Below are 22261 nucleotides of genomic sequence, written 5' to 3' on the forward strand. Positions count from 1 at the left end.
TTGTACTTTGCCTTTTCTGAGTTCCTTATGTGCCTTCTGCAATAGAGCATATTCAGTGGCAGGCTAGCAGCATCCCAACTCCATCAAAAGTTAAAATGCCCGAGCATCGTATTTTTCAGTACTAGGTGATAGTCTAGTTCGTTCAAAACGGTGGAGCTCCAAGGAATAAAAGAAGGAACAATTTATATATAACAGACTAGAAACATGGCCATCGCCTTTGGCTGAATCTAAGAAGATACTGTACCGTTTTTCCACCTTCGCAGCCTTGAGCTCCTCCTCTTTCTCTCCACCATCCATATGGCCTTCTTCTCCTCCTACACCATGATATGCACGTCCTAGAATTGACCCCACCGCCCAGCACGGGTCTCCACCATCAACCTATATCACCCTTTCAGTATGCAACATGCTCTCTTCTGTTTCTTTACCTTTCTTTGTCTTCTTTCTCTTGTTTTGCCTCGCTCCCAAAAACCAAGAACCCTAACCTGAGAAATTCAGAAATTCGTGTAGGAGGTGGAAGAGGAGGGAGATCTTACCAGCGAGAAGAAAACCGATGGTGGAGAGCAACACCGGAGAGATTGAGAAGGCCATAGTCGACGCCGAGCTCGCGTCCGATCGTTGCACTGCCTGCATGCCTCCTGGTCACTACCGCATGAGAAAGGTAAAGGGGAGTACTTCGCACGTGATAGAGGGGGTAGCCCTCGCCTCCGGTTGGCCCCTCCGGTGTCGCCGCTGTCGCTGCCTCCGCAATCAGCAGAGGAGAGGGTTCGGGAGAGAGGAACGTCTGTCTGAGCCCGTGATTGGAAAAGGTTCCGGCTCATCATGTACGGGGTGAGTGGGCTAGCTCCCAACTGTTTCCATGGACGTAATTTTACATCGGTTATTAAGCTGGACCATCTCTCGGTCGATCTAACTCGGGTGAGGAATTACTTATTCCTCACCCAGGGTTATTAATAAAGTTTCCCTCTCTATATATAGGGTGGGTCTATTCTAATAACACCTCTTAAGACTTATTCTACTAACAGTACCTCTTATTCTGCTAACACCTCTCCAAACAACCGTCGCAACGCAAACAAACTGCACGTATACCCACCCGCCCCCTCTTTCCCACCTTCTTCACCACCACCCGACGCCCAATCAACCCACCCACCGGCGGCCCCGCCCCCCTCCCCCCCCCACACTCCGGCGGCCCCCCACCACCCCCACCCCTCCGTCGCGGCCCCCCACTACCCCCACCCCTCCGACGCCACTCCATCCCCCACTCCCTCCGATGAGCCACCACCTCCCACCCCTGCGACACCCCTCCGCCACCCCACCCCATCCAACTCTCCACTGCCCCCCTCGTCCCCGCGCTGACAGCCGACGGATCCAACCCACTGCGGTGCGGAGCTCCCCCATGACTACCGATGCGGAGCTTCCCCATTGCCCCTATCTTCCTCTGCGCCACTGCTCTAGGTCGCGGCCACCGCGTTCCACCACCTCCAACATGGCAGTGCGCGGCCCCGCTCCCATCGATGTACGCCCTCCCGCGTATGGTGGCCGGATGGGAGGGCTGGCAAGGTCTAGCTTGCCCGAGACGGGAAGGAGCGGCTCCCCGGCCTCTTGTCGATCTCGCGACCTCATTTGTCGTCGAATTCGTTGGCCCAAGACCCCCTCCTCCCCCTACTTCCTCTCCTCGTCGGTTGACTCAGCTACAGGTTGCAGGAACGCGTGGGACAACCACCTCTCCCCATCCCCGGATCTGCTAGATCCCGGCCACCAGCGAACGGTCGCGCCATGGCTCCCCGTTGATACGTCTCCATCATATCTACTTTTCCAAACATTGTTGCCCTTGTTTTGGACTCTAACTTGCATGATTTGAATGGAACTAACCCAGACTGACGCTGTTTTAGCAGAATTGCCATGGTGTTATTTTTGTGCAGAAATAAAAGTTCGCGGAATGACCTGAAACTTCACAGAGAATATTTTTGGAATATATAAAAAATACTGGCAAAAAAATCAAGACCAGGGGGCCCACACCCTGTCCACGAGGGTGGGGGGCGCGCCTGTCCCCCTGGGCGCGCCCCCTGCCTCGTGGGCTCCCTGGTGCTCCACCGACCTCAACTCCAACTCCATATATTCATGTTCGGGGAGAGAGAAAATCGGAGAGAAGGATTCATCGTGTTTTACGATACAGAGCCGCCGCCAAGCCCTAAACTCTCCCGGGAGGGCTAATCCGGAGTCCGTTCGGGGCTCCGGAGAGGGGAATCCGTCGCCGTCGTCATCATCAGCCTTCCTCCATCACCAATTTCATGATGCTCACCGCCGTGCGTGAGTAATTCCATCGTAGGCTTGCTGGACGGTGATGGGTTGGATGAGATTTATCATGTAATCGAGTTATTTTTGTTAGGGTTTGATCCCTAGTATCCACTATGTTCTGAGATTGATGTTGCTATGACTTTGCTATGCTTAATGCTTGTCACTAGGGCCCGAGTGCCATGAATTCAGATCTGAACCTATTATGTTTTCATGAATATATGTGAGTTCTTGATCCTATCTTGCAAGTCATTAGTCACCTATTATGTGTTATGATCCGGTAACCCCAAAGTGACAATAAACGGGACCACTCCAGGTGATGATCGTAGTTTGAGGAGTTCATGTATTCACTAAGTGTTAATGATTTGGTCTGGTACTCTATTAAAAGGAGGCCTTAATATTCCTTAGTTTCCAATAGGACCTTGCTGCCACGGGAGGGTAGGACAAAAGATGTCATGCAAGTTCTTTTCCATAAGCACGTATGACTATATTCAGAATACATGCCTACATTACATTGATGAACTGGAGCTAGTTTCGTGTCACCCCGTGTTATAATTGTTGCATGAAGAATCTTATCCGACATAATTATCCATCACTGATCCAATGCCTATGAGCTTTTCACATATTGCTCTCTACTTAGTTACTTTACCGTTGCCACTATTACAATTACTACAGAACTGCTACTGTTACTTTTGCTACCGTTACCGTTACTTCCATACTACTTTGCTACTAAATACTTTGCTACAGATATTAAGTTATCCAAGTGTGGTTGAATTGACAACTCAACTGCTAATACTTAAGAATATTCATTGGCTCCCCTTGTGTCGAATCAATAAATTTGGGTTGAATACTCTACCCTCGAAAACTGTTGTGATCCCCTATACTTGTGGGTTATCACCCGTCGCATGTTTTCTCTGTTTTGCAGTTCATTTTATTTTCTTTTGAAGCTCACTGAATTTTTTTTGTATTCACTGAGATTCATGTGCACTGACCGCACCGCGCCTTGTCCTGTTGCTCTGTCCGAGGTGAGCACGGGCTCTGCCGCCGCCGAGAACCAGCCCCTCCTCCCCTACTTCCCCTCCTCGCCGGTCGGACGCAGATCACTTTTTGTTCTTTGCAGGCCGTGATTATCCTATTGGAGGAAGATCTTGAGGTTGTTGGTAGAAAAGGAAGTGCACTCGATGAACACTAGGGGTCCAATTGGTTGTGGTTTGCTCGTTATGTAAAAAGTGCAATTTATTTTTGACTATCCTGGTGGTTTGCTCGATATATAATAGAAATTTTAGACACATGCAGTACACTACTTTTGTCATGCGCAACTCAGATCAAATACACACGAAAAAACAATGGAAAAAATTTAATTCATTAAATTATGCGAAAAAAGTAATGTGGTTCATTTTGAAGAGTGTCGAGGTTCGCTTGTGCTCTATGTGAAGTGCAAAAAATGTTAGGGAAGCAAAAACATTAATGTTGTTCACTTTTGATAGTGTTGTGGTTCACTTTCGTTGTGAAGTGCAAAAAGAATGTTAAAAGAAATGAAAAACATAATGTGGTTCACTTAAACTTATGTCGAGGTTCACTTTTTCTTTCTTGTGAACTGCACTCGCATCATATAAAAAAACAGTAACAAAAATACACATGCGGTACTCTCTATCCGACATTGCAGCGTGGTTTAAAAAAACAGTAACAAAAAACGCATGCAGTACTCTCTGTCCGACATTGCAGTGCGGTTTTCTATCTTATGCAGTGCGGTTTTCTTTTGGATGGAGTTCACTTGTCGATTCGGGTGTCGCGAAAAACAGAGTGCCCGCATTTCGTTAATTTTAAAACTGCTTTTTAAACCGTCGGGAATTAGAGAGAGCGTTCTACACGAAAAAGTTGCGTCCCATTGATATCTTCCCAATGGCATGTCATTTGAATCATTCTGACCAGCGGTTTGTAAAATTTTCGCGAAAAACCGCCGCTGCCACTCGTCGTTAGCCGCACGATTTTCAAAATTAACTTAAAACCGTAAGGAATCTCAAAAACATTTCAACATATGAATCCATAGCTTTTCAATGGTATATTACACACCCAGTTTTGACAAACATTTAAAAAACTGGAGCGAAAATTGTATCAAAAATTTGAAAAAAATTGAGAAACAGAATTCCGTGATTTAGTAAATTTGAAACTGCTCTTAAACCATAACGAATTAGAGAAAATAATAGACATGAAAAAGATGCGCCTTGACGATATCTTTCCAACGGTGTGTCATTTGCTTCATTCCAACGAGCGGTTTAGAAAAAAAATGAAAAAACACTCGCTGCCACTTGTCGTGCGCTGCACTGTTTTTGAAACTGCTCTTAAACCTTGATGAATCTTGATAAAATTTCAACATCGCGAAGTTGCGCCTAATCCATAGCTTTTCATCGGTATATTACACGCCTCGTTCCGACAAACAGTTTAAAAACTGGAGCGAAAACAGCACCGAGAAAACACCGCGTGCAGTTTTTTGCGACGGGAAGTTCACTAGTGTGTGTATTGCAGTACCCTTGCTACTGAAAGTGCAGTGCCCTCGCATTGAGTGTGCAGTGCGGAAGTGTTATCAGAATAATTATTCTGCTAATATTAGCAGAATAGACCGAATGTGTGTGTGTCTATATATATATGTGTATGTGTGTGTGAATTATGTAGGGCACCTAGGTGCCCAGGCACCTAGTTCGGACCCGAACCGCTAATGCATTTTCTGTTGATAAATATAAATAATCAGTAGTACCTTCCATATAATTTTCTTTCCATTTTCTAATTTTATACATTAATAAGCTTCACGACATTGCTTGTTGATTGGTTTTCAAAAAAGGATGGTATTAGTTCCCTCGTAAAGGATTTCTTCTCTTAAATACTCGTACACTTGTACCTGGGTAGCTATATACCCTATGATTATTCTAGGTTTTAGATACCTTCAAACGTTTCCGATATATTTGTAAGTCCATACTCAATTATAGGAAAATGGGTTGGTACTCTTAAGAGTACGTACTCCTAAGCACGTGTCGGTGGGTGGTTTGCTCACTGGCGCATAAAAATCCTACCGCTCAGCTTTTAGTTAATGAAATAATAAGTGAAAAACACCATCTGAAACAAACAAAGGTCATTGGTCCGACATTTTAGGCGTTTTTATATGCGTTATGCTTATCCATCTCTCCTCCCGTCTCATTGGCGTTATGCGCCGGTAGCGGCGGCGGCGACGACGGCTCACACGGCTGGAGCCTGGAGGACTACACCGACCTCCAGGAGAAGGAGCTTTGCTCGGCAGCAGCCTCCATTGGCAGCGGCTCATCTTCTCACCGGTCAACAGCGACCTGACTGAGCAGGTTTGTTTCTGGCGCGCGACTCTCATGTGTGAAACCAGATCGACACAACATTCAACTCTCATTTTCTGCTGGTTTGTAGGTGGCTAGAATCCGGTCATCATTACCTTCCGTGTCGCCAACAACAGAATGCCATCCATGAGAAAATGGAACCCAGTTCTTGCTGGTGAACGTAAAATTCTACTTGAAGTTCTCCAACCGCAAGCAACTTTGGAGTCCAACAATCACTGGTTAGATCTAGCCGCTCTTCTTCTTCTAAATCTTTCATTAAGTCAACCGTGCGTAAACCGTCATAGATCTAGTACGAATTGGTTGCGTGCAGTATTTTCTGCATTTTTTTCTTCTAATATGGAGTAGTCACTGTATTAGCGACACCAAATAACGGGTATATTCATCTCAAGTTTAGTCAGGATAAGAGACCCCATTCATCATCCCGTTAGTGCAAATTCTAGTAAATCAAGTGAGTATGTTCGTCAGTATATTGAGTATATTGTCCAGTTCTTTGTTTAACTGTCACGGCCACCGCCCAAAATTGTAGAACCAGATGAGAAGCATCTTGTCTCACCGAATCTACCTAATTAAATTTTTATCCTTAAACACCTTAACAAAGGCCGTAGATCAGATAACTTATAGTTCCTGGTGTAAACAGTTTTTAAGCTCTTTTTTCTGTTTCTTTTCTCTTAGTACCCAGTTTAGTATTTTTTGTTTATATAGATAGATATTAGGTATGTACAAATTTACAATGTTTCTTGAATCGTGTCTAACCTATGTTGCTAATTGTTTTCCATTGAATATCCATGTATGTAAAATTTGTAGATTTGTTTGACCGAGGAGCACGTCCAGAAGTACATGTGGTGTTATCTGAAGCTTGCTGGAAGATATACCTCTTTTTTCTTTAGTTTTTTAGCATTAATCCTTTCTGAAGATGTAAATAAAGTAGCTGCATAGTCTTTTTTTTAACATGCAAAGGCACCAAAAGGTGCCACATATTTCATTCAGCTCAAAGAGATTGAACAAAGTGTGTTACATAGATCTGCCAAAGATGGAAAGAAAAGATGCAGAAACTATGAGGCGGGGCTGAAGAAAGGATCCTAGTAGGGCAAAGTGGCCAAAAGAACTATGCCGTGAGCAACATGATCAGAACTAGAGGAGAAAACATCTGAGAAAAAGAAAACAAAGAAGACTCTGATCTCCTCCGAACAAGCAGCCCAAAGAATGAATTGTTTTGCAAGAAAACTGCCAACAACATTTTGTGCCAGAGATGCTTGACCTGCCTTAGAAGCAATGCACCGTGTGCAGTTGAATACCTGCAAGTTGAAAGTTTGAAAGAAGGGCCACCACTGGACATGGAGAATTTGAGTGAGCATGAGCAAAACAAGCAACTTGCGTCTCTCTGACAGATCAGAAACCTACTGAGCTAGATTATGAGCGACACCATTGATTTCCTTGGAAACATGAAACACTTGAGCAGCTAAATTAGACGTAACTTTGAGAAAAGTAGCCAACTCTTTTCTAATGCTCCAATGAGCAGCAGAGTCTGAAATATTTCTTGAGGCAGCAGCAGAAGCAAGAGAAAGACAGTCCATCAGAAATGTGGGATTAGTAATATTAAGTTGAGCGGCAAGGTGAGCTGCACAAGAAAGGGCAACTGCCTCGACTTGAAGGGGAGTTGAAGTTGAAGAGGCCGAAGCTTGAACCTGAATACTAATCTCACCTTGATCTGAAGGCATGGAAATATAAACACCTATACCTGTGCCCACATGTCCTCGAGCGAGTCCTGGGATTTTGGACGATCTAAATGCTGCATCGGAGAAAATTTTAGTCCCAAAAACTAACAAATCCGATTTAAGCGTTTTGCCCTGCTTAGGTAAAATATCAGTAGAATGATGATTAGTAGAAAGAGGCTGCTCAGAAGAAGGATTGTGAAGATTACGCAAATGCCCAAAGTCCAAAGTTATAGCAGCAATATTAACCTGATGAGGACGATGATTTTTCCTATCAAAAAGAAAATCATTTCAAGCTTTCCACAGGCACCATAAAAAATTAAGAACATTCTGAACAGAAGCATGAGGGTGACTCATATTAATAAGAAAGAAGAGAATGGAATGCATAGAAGAGTGCCCTTGAGTAAGAACATCCGCTCGAATAAACCAAGGCGAAAAAAACCAAGCTGCTCTCGCGAAGTCGCAGAGGAAAAAGAGGTGAAATTCATCCTCCTGCTGTCTGCATCTACAACAAGACGGAGAGATGTGAACAGAGAAGCGGCCAGCTCTCATGCCTGTAGGCAAAGCCCTACAAAGAATTCTCCAAGAAAATGATAGAGGCAAAGGTGTCCCGTCTTTCGATGAGATGATGAATATCGCTTTGGTGGCAGTCGACTTTGACGATCCGACTACGAACGTGCGAGGACGTCGCGCCTTAGCAATCGCTAAACCAACTCCGAGAGGTTATTGACCACGCCGGAGCACGATCAACCTGACCACGAGGGTCTGTTTCCTGCGAGCAAACGAAGAACAAGCAAGAAACTGAGATTGCAATCTGGATATTGCGAATATAAGATGAAAGCTTTATTGATCAAGGTGGGGTTCTGTGACGCCTTTGTCTGGTCGTTGAACACAAACGAAGTACGCGAAGTTGCAGCTATGGCGAACCTTTAATCTAAACAAAACCCAAAGTCTAAACGATGCCCTAAGGGCTGTATATATGGAGGAAGAGGGGGGAATTTCGTGACCCTTGGTGGAGGGGTCCGAAATCAACCCTATCTCTTGTTTCCCCACACATACGGACTCTAAAAATAGCCTATACTTATGTATTTCGAAATTACATGGGCCTGGCCCAATAATAAGGTGAGGCAGCACCTATAATAGCCTCGGGACGAAATTTATGAAGTGGCATCTTGTATATTTCGTCCAAGGCTTCATGCACCCATTATGGTGGCTTCAAAGTCCTGAAATCATCACTTGTAACTCCGTTCTTGTTCCCCTTGCGCATGCCATCATCTCCATGCTTGTTCTTAATCCAATGTTCATCCTTCTCCAAGCTAGGCCCTTCATTTGTAAGCAAAACAAATGTATCCAATTTAGGCAGCATCATATTCTCATGAACATTAGAATCATTACCAAGAAACGAAAGTACCTGGTAATTTAGTTGGCATGCGCGAGCTCTAGTAATTGGTCCAGTATTTATAGCAGCAGGGGCTGTGGGTGTAACAATTGTATTGATGTCCTCATCATCCTCCCTTCTTGAAATAAAGTCGTCCTCGACGGAAGTTCATCTTCCTCACCCAAATAAGGCTTCAAATCTGCAATGTTAAAAGTGGGACTAACCCCAAAATCTGCAGGCAGCTCAAGTTTATATGCATTATCATTTATTTTCTCTAACACCTTAAAGGGACCATCAGCACGTGGCATTAACTTTGATTTGCGCAAATCCGGAAATCTATCCTTACGCAAATGTAACCAAACAAGATCTCTAGGTGCAAACACGACATGTTTTCTACCCTTATCTCCAGCAAGTTTATATTTAGCATTCATACGCTCAATGTTTTCCTTAGTTAACTCATGCATTTTTAAAATCAATTCAGCACGTTGTTTAGCATCAAAATTAACCTTCTCCGAAGATGGAAGAGGCAACAAATCAATAGGTGCACGAGGTAGGAAACCATACACAACTTCAAAAGGGCACATCTTAGTAGTAGAATGCAATGAACGATTATAAGCAAATTCAATATGAGGCAAGCATTCCTCCCACATTTTCTTATTATTCTTCAAAACAGCCCTAAGCATAGTAGACAACGTTCTATTGACTACTTCAGTTTGTCCATCAGTTTGGGGGTGACAAGTAGTACTAAAAACAGTTTAGTCCCCAACTTAGCCCATAAACATCTCCAAAAGTGGCTAAGAAATTTAGTATCACGATCTGAAACAATAGTATTTGGCACACCATGCAAGCGAATAATTTCACGAAAGAACAAATCAGCAACATTAACAGCATCATCGCTTTTATGACATGGTATAAAGTGTGCCATTTTCGAGAATCTATCCACGACAACAAATATGCTATCCCTCCCCTTCTTTGTTCGAGGTAAACCTAAAACAAAGTCCATAGATATATCCTCCCAAGGAACACTAGGTACAGGCAAAGGCATATATAAACCATGAGGATTGAGTCGTGACTTAGCTTTTTGACATGTAGTGCAGCGAGCAATAAAACGCTCAACATCCCGTCTCATCTTTGGCCAAAAGAAATGTGTAGCAAGTACGTCCTCCGTCTTCTTCATGCCAAAGTGTCCCATTAATCCTCCTCCATGCGCCTCCTGCAACAACAAAAGACGAACGGAGCTAGCTGGAATGCATAGCTTGTTAGCACGAAACACAAATCCATCATTAACGACGAACTTGTTCCACATTCTTCCTTCTTTACAATTCTGCATTACATCTTTAAAATCAGCATCATGCACATATTGATCTTTGATGGTCTCCAAACCAAATATTTTGAAGTCAAGTTGTGAAAGCATAGTATAGCGGCGAGACAATGCATCAGCAATAACATTTTCTTTTCCCTTCTTGTGTTTAATGACATAAGGAAAAGTCTCAATGAATTCAACCCATTTAGCATGTCTACGATTCAGTTTAGCTTGACTTTTAATACGTTTCAAAGATTCATGATCAGAATGTATAACAAATTCTTTGGGCCATAAATAATGTTGCCATGTTTCTAGAGTCCGAACAAGAGCATATAATTCTTTATCATAAGTAGAATAATTCAGACTAGGCCCACTCAATTTTTCAGAAAAGTATGCAACAGGTTTGCCATCTTGTAATAACACACCGCCTAATCCAATTCCACTAGCATCACATTCAAGCTCAAAAGTCTTATTAAAATCAGGAAGTTGGAGTAAAGGAGCATGTGTCAACTTATCTTTCAATACCGAGAAGGCTTCTTCCTGTGCGGTACCCCAAAGAAAAGGCACATCTTTCTTTGTAAGCTCATTGAGAGGTGCAGCAATGGTGCTGAAATCTCTCACAAAACGCCTATAGAATCCAGCGAGGCCAAGAAAACTCCTCACTTGTGTGAGCATTTTGGGTTGCGGCCAACTCTCAATAGCTTCAATCTTGGCTTTATCAACTTCAATTCCCTGTGGAGTAACAACATAGCCAAGAAAAGATACTCGGTCGGTGCAAAAGGTGCACTTCCCAAGGTTACCAAACAAACGTGCATCACGTAGAGCAATAAAGATAGCACGTAAATGTTCCAAATGTTCTTCCAAAGATCTGCTATAAATCAATATGTCATCAAAGTAAACTACCACAAATCGTCCAATGAAAGTACGTAAAACTTCGTTCATTAATCTCATGAAAGTACTAGGTGCATTAGTTAACCCAAAAGGCATGACTAACCACTCATATAATCCAAACTTAGTTTTGAATGCTGTTTTCCATTCATCTCCCAATTTCATACGAATTTGATGGTATCCACTACGCAAATCAACTTTGGAGAATATTGTAGAGCCACTCAATTCATCAAGCATATCATCTAGCCTAGGAATAGGATGACGATAATGAATAGTAATATTATTAATGCCTCTACAATCAACACACATACGTGATGTACCATCCTTTTTCGGCACTAGAATAATAGGAATAGCACAAGGACTAAGGGATTCGCGTATATAACCTTTGTCGAGAAGCTCTTATACTTGACGCATAATCTCCTTCGTCTCCTCTAGATTGGTACGGTATGGTGCACGGTTTGGCAGTGAAGCACCGGGAATTAAGTCAATCTGATGCTCAATCCCTCGAATAGGCGGTAATCCCGGTGGCACGTCTTGTGGAAAGACGTCAGCGAACTCCTGCAAAATGTTAGTGACAGCAGGAGGCAAAGAGGAAGGCACGTCCTCGAATGAAAATAATGCCTCTTTGCACACAAAAGCATAGCAAACAGATTTGGTGAAATCTAGCTCATCAATATCAGATTTGGTGGCAAATAAACATGCACTTTTCAATTTAATTTCAGAAGCAACACTAGATGGTTTATTATTAGGCTTCATTTGTTGCTCAAATTCTTTTGCCACAATCTGATTTTCACTCTTATTCGTCTCCTGTTTTGCTTTATTAGCTCTATTAATATCATCTTTCAAAATGGAATCTGGAGTCATAGGAAGCAAAGTAATATTTTTATCCTTATGAACAAGAGTATAGTGATTGTTTCTACCATGGTGTACAGAATTTTTATCAAATTGACATGGTCTACCAAGTAATAAGGAACATGCTTGCATAGGTACCACATCACAATCAACATAATCAGCATATGTAGAGATACTAAAATGCACACGAACAGTACGTGTTACCTTAACCTTGCCGCTGTTGTTGAACCATTGGATGTAGTAAGGATGTGGATGTGGTCTTGTGGTGAGAGAAAGCTTCTCCACCATCTCCATGCTAGCCAAGTTGTTGCAGCTCCCTCCATCTATGATGACACGCACAGAACGTTCTTTCACAACTCCCTTGGTATGGAACAAATTGTGCCTCTGATTTTGCTCAGCTTGTGTGACCTGCACACTCAAAACACGTTGAGCAACTAAACATTCATACCTGTCAGCGTCTTCAGGAGCCATGTATTGCGTCTCATGATCAGAATCATCTCCACCATGTTCTTCACGTGTAATAAGAGCCAAAGTCTCCTCATCATAGTCACTAGCGGACTCATATCCACCATCCGCGGTAGCAATCATCACACGCGGAGATTTGCATTCTCTCGCATAATGACCTCCTCCCTTACAACGACGACAAATAATATTACTTGTGTGCCCTGTTGATGCCATGGAAGAAGCAGAACTCTGTGCAGGCCCAGCAGGTGTGCTCTTCGCAGATAATGGTGGTTGTGCCTATTTTCTTGTATCACGACTGGAGGAGACACCTGATTGCGGTGCTGGTGCAGTTGAAGTAGAAGATGCACGCGGTGTCCATGATGAAGGTCGGCCTGCAGAAAAGTTAGTTCGCGCCAATGCTTGTCGATCCTGCACTTCACGTTCAGCTTTACAAGCAAGATGGAATAAACGAGTGATATCAGTATACTCCTTATAGTCTAGAATAGTCTGAATCTCTCTATTTAATCCACCCAGAAAACGTGCAAGCATAGCTTCATTCTCCTCAACAATACCACATCTAATCATGCCGGTTTGTAATTCCTGATAATATTCTTCTACAGAATTTTTTCCTTGTCTTAAGCGCTGTAATTTCTGAAGCAATTCACGTTGATAATATGGTGGAACCCAACGAGTACGCATAGCAGTTTTCAAAGCAGCCCAAGTAGTTGGAATAGGATATAATCTACAATGTTCAGACCACCATACACATGCAAAACTAGTGAAAGCACAAACAGCAGCGGCAACCCGTCTCTCCTCGGGATATTGTAAACATGTAAATCGTTGTTCAGTTTCTAACTCCCAAGTAAGATATATATCAAGAACATATCTACCCTCGAAAGGTGGAATATTCAATTTCAGTTTAGGAAGATGGTCATGATATCGTACCTGAGGGAAAGCCCTACCATTGTGATTATTTGCATGTGGACGACCTGGTGGTTGTGGTGCAGGTGGTTGCACGTAGTTCTGATTTTGAGCAACCTCATCCTCATAATCTCCCACATAATCATCCTCCTCCGCATCAGCAGCAGGAGCCACAGAAGTACCAACAGCAGCACCAACAGTTTGGCCAAACGCAAGAGGAACACGGCTCGCTCGGCGGAGATCTGTTTCGCGACGTGGAGGTAGTCGTTGTTGTTGTTGTTGGAGAGGTGCGTTAGGTGCAGCGGGTGGTGGTGGTGGAAGACGCGCGAGCAATTCATTAAACTTGTTATCGAGCTTTGTTTCGAACATCTTCTCCATGCCATCTATCTTCTCCATGGCTTCTTCAAATCTGTTTAGCACATCTTGCACCTGTCCACTCATCATTTGCTGAAATTTATCATGCAAATCCTTATTCGTCATGTTCTCCTAGTCAGTCTCGTCGGCTTGTGATCCTGGCATGGTTAGCAGCAATAGAAACACACAAGAATATGATCCTACAGACTACTAACAAGAGGTGGTGGTGGGTGTCACAAATCCGTCAAGCAAATCTCAAATTCTTACCAGTTCTTACCCAACAGCAGGCGGTGATCGGCAACTGTTGTAGTCAAAAACTCTCAAAGCTTGGATAGAGCGATTACCAGGGAGAGTCAAACGCACGACGTAGATGTATGTGGAGCTGGGAAGGCTTATAATATGGTAGCAAAAAGGGTCAGCAATAATCAATTCAGAGATGCAAAGTTGAATAAACGCTCAACGACGGTACTGTGCTGGTCCTAGGCTAGACTGTGCTAGAGACGCGAGCCTAGAACACCAACAAAATCACGGCGCGGCACGTAAACAAGGGAAAAGCACACTCTGGATTTTTTTTCGCTCTTTTTTTGTGCTGTTTTTTTTGCGCTGCTTTTTTTTGCGAAAAATCACTATAATGGCGAGTGTCTCAAAACTCTTCCTAGGTCAAACTGACACGATGGGCACGAAATTTTTTCGACCAATTTTTTTTTCGACTGCCCGGACCCAAAAACTGGAAACGGGTCAAAAAAAACTTCCTATAATGGCACCTGTCTCAAAACACTCAGAAACACCTAAAAATAGGATAGCCAGAAATTTTTTTCGAAAAATGCGCTTTCGAAAAATTTTGGGCCTAAACGGAGGGTGGTTTCCGGACTCTTTTTTTTCGAAACCTACTCCGGCAAGGAAACACGAATCGGAATCTAGATGGATCTCGAAAACAAACCTAATATGACAAGAACTCGGATTGGTGGTGGATATATGGTAGTAGATGGCAGCGGTGGTGGTATATGACAGCGGTGGTGGTATATGGATACGGATTCGAAGCGGTGGCGGATAAGCGGTGGTGGTAGATGGCAGGGGCGATGATGATGGTGCGGCGGCGGCGTGACAACTTATGACCAGAACTCGAAACTCTAAAAGACTAGACTCTAAGACCAGCAACTAGACACGACGATGCAACCGCAAATTCAACAAAGCAAAACCCTAAAAAGATTATGCAAAGGCTCAGATTGGTTCGGATATGATGAACTAACCCTAATTTTTTTTCTGGCTTTTTCGTGGACTGTAGGTATGAAGAACAGACTCGATCTAAACTACGAAAAACTGTAAAATCTCACCGAGCAACCTGGAAATCTGATACCACTTGATAGAGGCAAAGGTGTCCCGTCTTTCGATGAGATGATGGATATCGCTCTGGTGGCAGTCGACTTTGACGATCCGACTAGAACGTGCGAGGACGTCGCACCTTAGCAATCGCTAAACCAACTCCGAGAGGTTATTGACCACGCCGGAGCACGATCAACCTGACCACGAGGGTCTGTTTCCTGCAAGCAAACGAAGAACAAGCAAGAAACTGAGATTGCAATCTGGATATTGCGAATATAAGATGAAACCTTTATTGATCAAGGTGGGGTTCTGTGACGCCTTTGTCTGGTCGTTGAACACAAACGAAGTACGCGAAGTTGCAGCTATGGCGAACTTTTAATCTAAACAAAACCCAAAGTCTAAACGATGCCCTAAGGGCTGTATATATGGAGGAAGAGGGGGGAATTTCGTGACCCTTGGTGGAGGGGTCCGAAATCAACCCTATCTCTTGTTTCCCCACACATACGGACTCTAAAAATAGCCTATACTTATGTATTTCGAAATTACATGGGCCTGGCCCAATAATAAGGTGATGCAGCACCTATAATAGCCTCGGGACGAAATTTATGAAGTGACATCTTGTATATTTCGTCCAAGGCTTCATGCACCCATTATGGTGGCTTCAAAGTCCTGAAATCATCACTTGTAACTCAGTTCTTGTTCCCCTTGCGCATGCCATCATCTCCATGCTTGTTCTTAATCCAATGTTCATCCTTCTCCAAGCTAGGTCCTTCATTTGTAAGCAAAACAAATGTATCCAATTTAGGCAGCATCATATTCTCATGAACATTAGAATCATTACCAAGAAACGAAAGTAACTGGTAATTTAGTTGGCATGCGCGAGCTCTAGTAATTGGTCCAGTATTTATAGCAGCAGGGGCTGTGGGTGTACCAATTGTATTGATGTCCTCATCAGAAAAAGTTTGAACACGAGGAATATCCATAGGAGCATTTCTAGGATTATTATGAAGCTCTTGGAGGCAAAGCTTGTAAGCAGATTTAGAAGAGCAAATATCATTTGGGGTGAGATCCCAACACAGCAAATCCGGACCATCATCATCAATAATTTCAGTGTTAACAATTTGAGACGCAAGAGGCTGCTGGAAAAGAGAAAATATGATATCATGATTCCAACTTTTTTGACCAGGCAGCCAAAGCTCCCTAACAAGAGAGGGGTAAATAAAACCAGCTTGTTGGGGAATAAGAGAATCATAAATAGTATGCCACAAATTACACCAAGGCATGCTCCATAAAGAGAGATTACCGCCCGTGAGTTGATAAAAAGTATGACATATCAGCTTAGGCAACATTTTCAAAATAGAGGCCCAAAAAGCATATTTGGGAGGGGTTGTAGTGGCTCTCCAAATTGAAGTATCAGGGAAGTACTTAGCCTTAAGCACAAGGTATAGATGAGAAGAAGGGGCTTTAGCTAACCTCCAAGCAGCTGAGAGAATGAGGCTTTCATTAATTGCTTTAAGATTCCTAATACCCAAGCCACCTTCTGTTTTAGAATTACAAATATCTTTCCAGGCTCTAAGGCAAAGACTCTTTTTAGAGTCAGTCTCTCGAACACCTGTCCACCAGAAGTTTCTTATAACAGCCGTGAGTTTAGCAATGAATTTCTTAAAAAACAAGATATTTGCCATGTAATAAACAGGAATAGCCGAAAAAACTGAGCGAATTAGTTCAAGTCTAGCAGCATGAGAGAGCATGTTTGCTTTGTAAGAAGGCAGCTTACTTAAAAATTTATCAAGAACAAAATTGTAAGCAAGTAGCTGCATAGTCCATTTTGCTTAGGCAGTGTACATGTTTCTATTAAGATGCAAATTTCTGTACATGATGTACCAATGTTTCGAGTATCTTGTTAACCATGGTGCCACTTGATAGATCTCTGAAGAAGCAGTGATTTTTGTTTACATGTAGATAACACACAGAGTGAACAATACTGTTATACCCTTTGTTCATTTTAAAATATTGATACTTCTTTTTGAAGTATATCAGAGAAATTCCATTGTGTATTCTCCTTGCTTGCAAAAAATACCTAGCATATATACTACTAATCGACGATCCTCTGTTTGCTAAGTAAATATACAGTCTTAGCAAAAAAAATGTAAATATACACTAGTTTGTTACAAAGTAGTATTCATACTCAATCGATCTTAAAACTGACCAGTCATTTAATTTCTATCAAATTGTAATATACTCGTTTGTTTTGAAAGTAGCATATACCCATTAGATTAACATACGCGGATAAAGTTGCCAAGCAATATATACTTCTTTCAATTTTTGGTGATGAAGTACAAGTAGTACAAGGTCCTTCCGAAGGAAAAATAATGCCTATTAATCTATTATGAAACCAAGAAGTATATACTCTACCCCACCCAAAAAAGCAGCATATACTGATAAAAAAGGCAGTACAGACTCATTTATATAAAAGTAGTATATACTCAATAAAACCAGTACATACCTCTTTTAATCACAAGCAATTAATACCTTTTTTAACACACAAGAAATTAATACCTACTCATTCTAAATGAAAAAAGCCCCAGTATATGCATATTATGAAACCAAGCAGTATATATTGTACACGCAAAAGAAAAATAGTATATACTCAATTAAAAAGGACAATACGCACTCGTTTGGATAAAATTAGTATGTACTCGATAAAAACAGTATATGTCCCTTTTTTCTTGTGCCGACATAACAAATGTATGGATTCTTTTTTTGTTGTTGAACGGTGCATGGACCTTGATGGATTAGGCATCTGGCATTGAATCCCTTAAGTTTAGGATCAACCAGACGCATGCATGTGTCTGGTTGTTGCATGCATCAGTTCTGTTTTATCTTCTTTGGCTGTTTGTTTCTTGCGATTAGGTATATCCAAACTGAAGCGTCGGTTAAGAGGTGGGAGTATGTACTCTTGGGAGTATAATAGAGGTATATATATATTATCAACATTCATTTTAAATATAGCAATACCAAATGTGTGTAATGAAAAAGGCTTTCGCCCCGCTTTATATATAAAGCAATGACCGACCACATCTCAGATATAAACGCACGCCACCACAACACACGCACACACCCAAGGCTGGACATAGGCGCCGAGCGCAGCAACACTACCCATAGTACTAGAAGAGCAACCGGAGTCCTCAACCGCGGATACACCAACATGGAGAGAAGAAGCCGCATATGACGAACCATGTGTTCCAAGGCGGCGCCTTCAGGAAGGTGACGACACCAGAGCGCCGTCACCGCCCGACCCAAGGATCAGAGTTTCCCCCAGAGCAACACGAGGGCAATGAGAGCCGCGAATACGCCTTCAAGAAGGGAGTGAGCTTTGCCGCCGCCAGTCCGTCCAAAGATAGATCAGGTTTTCACCCAGACCAACACTCACCACCACCGGACGCCACATCCTATTGACCACGCCGTCCACACGGCCATGGCCACCAGGCAGCACCTAACCACGGGCTCTGCCCAAGAGCACCGCGGAGCCACCACCAGGGCCGCCGCTTTGGCATCCAAGAGCTAGACACCACCTCACTCGAGACCCATCGTGATGGTGTCACTAGGACTACTTCGGTATTTCCCCCAAGAGGAGAGGATGATGTAGCACAACAATGGTAGTTATTTCTCTCAGTTATGAAACCAAGGTATCGAACCAGTAGGAGAACCAAGAAAACACAACATAAGCAGCACCTGCACACAAACAACAACACCTCGCAACCCGACGTGTTAAAGGGATTGTCAATCCCTTTCGGGTACGGCGCCTCAAGATAGGCAAAAGGACGTGAGGTAAATTGTATTGGATTGAAATAATAGATTGCAAATAAAATAAATAGAAATAAAATGCAGAGAGGTATTTTTGTATTTTTTGGTTTAGTAGATGTAAATAAAAATGCAAAGGAAAAGTAGATCGCAAGGCAAATGTATGAGAAAGAAGACCCGGGGGCCATAGGTTTCACTAGTGGCTTCTCTCGAGAAAAATGGCAAACGATGGGTAAACAAATTACTGTTGGGCAATTGATAGAACTTCAAATAATCATGACGATATCTAGGCAATGATCATTACATAGACATCACGTACAAGATTAGTAGACCGAGTCCTGCCTGCATCTACTACTATTACTCCACACGTCGACCGCTATCCAACATGCATCTAGTGTATTAAGTTCATGGAAAAATGGAGTAATGCAATAATAACAATGACATGATGTAGACAAGATCTGTTTATCTATATGGCGGTAGATATAGATCTCATCTTTTTATCCATAGTAGCAACGATACATACGTGCCGGTTCCCTTTCTTTCACTGGATCAAGCACCGTAAGATCGAACCCACTACCGGGCACCTCTTCCCATTGCAAGATAAATAGATGAAGTTGGCAAAACAAAAATCAAATATCGGAGTAGAAATACGAGACTATAAGAGATCATGCATATAAAAGATCAAAGAAACTCAAATAACTTTTATGGATATAAAAAGATATAACTGATCATAAACTCAAAGTTCATCAGATCCCAACAAACACACCGCAAAAAGGAGTTACATCATATGGATCTCCAAGAGATCATTGTATTGAGAATTCAGGGAGAGAGAGAGGAAGCCATCTAGCTATTAACTATGGACCCGAAGGTCTACAAAGAACTACTCATGCATCATTAGAGAGGCACCAATATAAGTGGTGAACCCCTCTGTGATGGTGTCTATATTGGATCTGGTGGTTACGGACTCTGCGGTGGCTGGATGAGTATTTCGTCAATGCTTTTAGGGTTTCTAGAATATTGGGGTATTTATAGAGCAAAGAGGCGGTCCCGGGGATGCCCGAGGTGGGCACAACCCACCAGTGCGCGCTAGGGCCTCCTGGCGCGCCCTGGTGGGTTGTCCCCTCCTCGGGACAGCCCCCAGGTGCAACCAGGGCTCATCTTCTTTCTTCTGGCCCATAAAAAATCTCCAAAAAGTTTTGGGGCATTTGGACTCCGTTTGATATTGATTTCCTGCGATGTAAAAAACATGTAGAAAACAGCAACTGGCACTGGGCACTATGTCAATAGGTTAGTACCAAAATATGATATAAAATGACTATAAAATGATTATAAAACATCCAAGATTGATAATAAAACAGCATGGAACAATAAAAAATTATAGATACGTTGGAGACGTATCAGCATCCCCAAGCTTAACTCTTGCTCGTCCTCGAGTAGGTAAGTGATAAAAACATAATTTTTGATGTGGAGTGTTGTTCATCAAGTCATAACATATTCTTTTATTTATAGCATGGACATTTGGACTTTTATGTGATTCAAAGCAATAGTCTAGTTTTGACATAATAATTTAGATACTCAAGCATATCAACAAGCAACCATGTCTTTCAAAATATCAATGCGAAAGTAAGTTATCCCTAGCCCATCATGCTCAAACATTGATCCATTCATGAAACACATTCGAATACTAGCTATACCCAATAGTTACTCATGCCCATATTGCCTCTTAGTTGGTGCTTTTGTAAGAGAAGATGGAGACTCAAATTCAAAAATTAAAATTGCATAAAGTAAAGAAAGGCCCTTCGCAGAGGGAAGTAGGGATTTGTAGAGGTGCCAGAGGTCAAAGCGAAAAATTAGAGATAAATACATTTTGGGAGGTGTATCCATCCCACCAACGAAAACGATGTAGAGCTACGAGCACTTTCCATGTTAGATATGCCATAGGCGGTTCTCAAACAGAAAATAAATTTTATTCCTTTTTCCACCATACTTTCACTTTCCATGGCTAACTGTATCCACGGGTGCCTTCCATACTAACACTTTCCATGGAATTTATTATTTTACAACATAAAGTAAATTCGTTTTTGCATTTCGGGACTGGGAATCCCTAAAACCTTTGCCTTACTCTCATGCAATGACAAGTGAATAAGCACTCATCTGAGAATAACACATCCGGCATGGAAAATATTAGCCACCCGTTACGGTTCCGTGAGTGAAACAAAATACACAAAAGAGAAGTTTATTTTGAAATTTAGAGATGGCACATGCAAATTTGCTTAGAACGGCAAAAGAATACCGCATATAGGTAGGTATACTGGACTCATGTGACAAAACTGGTTTAAAGGATTCTGGATGCACAAGTAGAGATCATACTTGGTGCAAAATGAAGGCTAGCAAAAATATTGAGAAGCGACCAACCAAGAAATGAATAATTTCGTAAAGCAAGCATTAAGCATAAGTAGATCGCAAAGGAAAACACAAACGAAAAGTAGATCGCAAGGCAAATGTATGAGAAAGAAGACCCGGGGGCCGTAGGTTTCACTAGTGGATTCTCTCGAGAAAAATAGCAAACGGTGGGTAAACAAATTACTGTTGGGCAATTGATAGAACTTCAAATAGTCATGACGATATCCAGGCAATGATCATTACATAGGCATCATGTCCAAGATTAGTAGTGTAACATCCCAATTTTTCAATTTGGAATTTTATACATAGGACATTCATGCATATCATATTTTATTGCATTTCGTTTCACGATCCTCGAAATTCTAAGCAACTCAAGGACCCACGAAGAGAGTTGGGGATTTCACCATTTTCATATTTGAATTTTCTCAAATATCAAAACAAGGATCATTTTGTTTTTAATTATTTTTCTCTCCAAAAATACTTCATATTAAAATAAATGAGAGGAGATAATATGACTTCTCCAAAATAAATGAAATATTGGAGAAAAATATTAAAATCAAACAAATGATTTTATTTGGATTTTATTGCTATTTTATTTGAATTAGAAAAATATGCATTTTTCAAAATTGCATTTTTAAGCCAAGAAAATGTTCACTTCGTTCTAAATATTTTATTTAGACGGTGCAAATTTGTTTTGGCATTTTTAGATTTTTATTTTTATTTATTTAGGATTTTTTTGGCGGAATCTATTTTTTTAAAGGTCAACGCCCGACTGGGCCAGCGGCGCAGCCGAGCCGGCCCACCTCGCGGAGTCTGCGTCGCGCACGCCAGCCCTGCCGTGGCCGAGTCGGCCATGCCGCCATCGCCCCTCCCCCACACCACCTCTGCCCCCCCTAATAAATACCGTCGCCGCCCCCCTTGCCCCACACCACCGCCGCACCGCAACCCGCCTCCCGAGCCGCACCGCAGCCGCGCCGCCGCACGCCTCCGCGCCGCCCGCCGCTGCTGCTGCCGTGCTGCGTCGCCGTCGCCTAGCAGCCGGAGCCGCCGCCCTGCCTGCGCCCTGGAATTTGAGCCGCCGCCGTCGGTTCTCTTCGTCCCGGTTTTTTCGGTTTTTAGGTAAAAACCCCGGGTTTTTTTAAAACCGTAGATGCGTTTTTTATTTTATCGGTGTGGTTTTCATCGGTTTATTTATTTAGCGGACGTCCGTTCGTCCATTCGTTCATTT

The 22261-nt window shown here is 42.5% G+C and overlaps 1 long non-coding RNA gene across 1 annotated transcript; it reads left to right on the forward strand.

The window, feature by feature from the left end:
• The first annotated feature begins 5413 nt into the window (after positions 1-5413).
• On the forward strand, positions 5414-6637 carry LOC123094813 (uncharacterized). Its single transcript, XR_006445989.1, has 3 exons — positions 5414-5642; positions 5722-5869; positions 6456-6637. It is a non-coding gene; the product is annotated as an uncharacterized lncRNA (long non-coding RNA).
• The last annotated feature ends 15624 nt before the right edge of the window (positions 6638-22261 follow it).

This window comes from Triticum aestivum, chromosome 4B (genome assembly GCF_018294505.1).
Source record: "Triticum aestivum cultivar Chinese Spring chromosome 4B, IWGSC CS RefSeq v2.1, whole genome shotgun sequence".
NCBI classification, from domain to species: Eukaryota; Viridiplantae; Streptophyta; class Magnoliopsida; order Poales; family Poaceae; genus Triticum; species Triticum aestivum.